This window comes from Sinocyclocheilus anshuiensis, unplaced genomic scaffold, assembly GCF_001515605.1.
Source record: "Sinocyclocheilus anshuiensis isolate Anshui unplaced genomic scaffold, SAMN03320099.WGS_v1.1 scaffold3322, whole genome shotgun sequence".
In the NCBI taxonomy this organism is placed as follows: Eukaryota; Metazoa; Chordata; class Actinopteri; order Cypriniformes; family Cyprinidae; genus Sinocyclocheilus; species Sinocyclocheilus anshuiensis.
This window is the reverse complement of record NW_015539995.1, coordinates 39,362-42,369: the sequence shown is the minus strand read 5'-3', so window position 1 is coordinate 42,369 and position 3,008 is coordinate 39,362.

Genomic DNA, 3,008 nt, shown 5'->3' with positions numbered 1-3,008 from the left:
CATAAGAGGGAGAGGGCACAATGGTGCTTTTGGGGTGGCCGGTGGGTTCACCAGCTGACATTCACGACAAGACGCGCACCACCTGCGCACGTTCTCGTGAATGCCCGGCCAGAAAAATCGGGTCATTAGACGATTCAGTGTCGCCGTTTGCCCCAAATGTCCGGCCATCGGATTACAGTGAGCCGCCTGGAAAAGCATTTCCCGACGGCTTTTTGGTACCAACAATTGGGTTGTATCTTGTTTTGACTGAGTGTCTTGGGTCACTCGATACAACCGGTCTTTTACAATAGCAAAATAGGGATAGGAGAGCGTTCGAGCCGGTTGGAGAAGCTGCCCGTCGATGGAACGGACCTGTTCAATTTGAGCGTTGAGCGTTTCGTCCTGGGACTGCTCCAGGGGAAAATCATCGCACGTTGTGAGGGTTCTCCAGCGCTCCGTCAAGAGACACCCGCACATAAATGCCCCAATAACGCCTTAAAACCTGGCCAATTTGTTCCCAAAATTAGCGGATGTCTGAGGTGCGGGCTAACTGCCACCTCTACTCTATGCTTTTGTCCCCGAAATTGAATAGCCACCGACATTAAGGGGTAGTCCACCACATCCCCGTGCACGCACCGAACCTTAACCATGCGGCTCTTATCCAATGCCTCCGGCTGAATCAGGCTTTGATGCATTGAGGTTTGGTTGCATCCCGAATCCACCAAAGCCTGATATGTACCCCCTTTAATACTCATGGGTGTCTGGTACAGGCTAGCTTGATCGGGGGCAGCCTGTGGCACATGGGTGGGTGGTGCTGGGGCAGATGTAGGTCCCGCAGCCTACATTCCTGGTCAATCCAGCTCCGGAACAGCTCGTGGTCTTCCTGCTGGGCTTGGATGAGGGCTCGGAACCGCCGCTCCTGCTCGTCCCTCAGGCCCAGCAGTGCCTGATGGTGCTCCTGGTGAAGACCCGCGAGCGATTGGATGACCTCCGCAAATGGCAATCCTGACGGGGACTGCATGACGGCGTCGGCGTTCTTCTTCCTTCCCGGGTTTTGGCACCAGTGTGATAAGGTTCAAGAGGGTGGAAGGAAGAAGACAGGGTCGGCGTACTGGGATGCGAGCTTTATTTAAAGTCTCTGGGTGCACACAATGGAAAACGGCGCTCACTGTGCTTTCAATCTCTCAGTCAATAACTCATAACACAACTCGACATAGGCTTCATGCTTCAATAACCCGTCTCCCCGGGTGGCTCGCGTTCCCAGTCAGTCTCCTCTCCATACATGCTCCAGGTGGCCCCTTTTATCCGGTCTCTCCACACCAATTACTGAAACGAGACACAGGTGTTTATCATTTGCGCTTGACCTACTTACGCACCGCTCGTCTCCTGCCTCTCTCTCCCGATGCAGATCTCGCTGAACCACGCCCCTCTCGCCACAGCTATAAATAAAACAGGAACAAATCTTTATAGTCTTAGATTAACTATGGCTGTTATACCGTTCCTGTGGTATGTGCTGTTTTTCTTTTTGTCTCCTCAAAGACTGAAAGTGTAGGAATCCCTCAGGTTGAGTGCAGTGTAGAGAGTAACATGACCCCTCCCCCTCCTGTTGGTGCAAGCCCCCCTTCAGTCTGTTCTTGGATTTTCTGTGAAAAAAGACAAGTTATCTGAACTCTGCGAATGGTAGGAAATTGAATGACTTTTCTCTTCTTCTTCACTACGGACTATTCAAAGAATTGTTTTTCTTGAAATAGTGAACAATTGAGGGTTGAAATAGAAGGATATCTATATTTCATTGAGAATTGTTGATTTTCTAGTTTGATTTACAACTGAGGTTGTATGTTTTTTATTATAATTGAACACTGATGGATTCAAAGTAACAAGTAGAGTTACAACAGATATTTAAGTGCTTATATCCAATATTTTGGAGTTAATCAAATATTGTGTGGGTTAGAAGTGTAAGAAGTGAAAGCATCAGCGTAAGTTCTACCGGAAAGACTCCAATTTCACATCATTCATTCATAATTTCATTAAGCCAATCACAGCTCGGTTTGAAATATAAAAAGACTCATCTTACCCTCCTACTTTGCTGCCTGTAGGTGTCTTATCGAAGTTTTATTCGGTCAGGGAAACTCTCTCTTTAAACTTTAGCCTGAGTTTCATGAAATAATGACATATAATTAAAAAAATTTGTTGTGTAAATTATGTTGTTGATATTATTCAGCTAACTAATCTCACAGTAAATGTTTGCAGTTGTTTGATCATCCCACTAAATAGCCTTATAATTTTCTCAACGGAAAATGTAAAACACTAACGGAAAATGTTAGTGGTTTTGAAACCACTATACCTTGAATCCGGTAATGGTATTTATACCATCCCTCATATAAATGCAGTATTCACTTTCGAAGTAGCTTGTTTGCAATCAGGGTTAGTTGCTTAGCCTATACCCACCGCCTCGATGGCAGGCAAGTATTTCAGTTTAGTTGAAATATCACTCCTCTTCATAACATTAGGATCACGTCCAACATATGTTGTGTGATTTTCTGTTTATACCTTTCTCTTGTAATAGTGTCTAAACCAGTACAGTATGAACTTTCCACCATCTCATCCATTCTGCTTTTCACTTCCTGCCTTCCATCTGAATTTTGTGCGTCATCAGAATCACGTGATTGCAAACAACCCATTACAGTGTCTGTGTCACGATTGCCTTCTATGGCGAAATGAAGAACAAGGAGATGTGGGCTGAACTCAAAGTAAACAGTCTTTATTAATCCAAATGGGGGAAACTCAAGGCAGGCCTAGACACATAGGAGACACAACATCAACGTTCAATAACGGACGCTAGACTGGAAACAACACAGGGCTTAAGTAATAGAAGGAAACTAGATAAGTATACAAACACAGGTGGAGACTAATGAACTCATAATGAAACAATGAGGACAGGAACATAACCAAATATGGGCATAAGGAAACACATGGGGAGCAAAACACACACAAAACACGGAACAGAGTCTGACATTACTCCCCCCTCC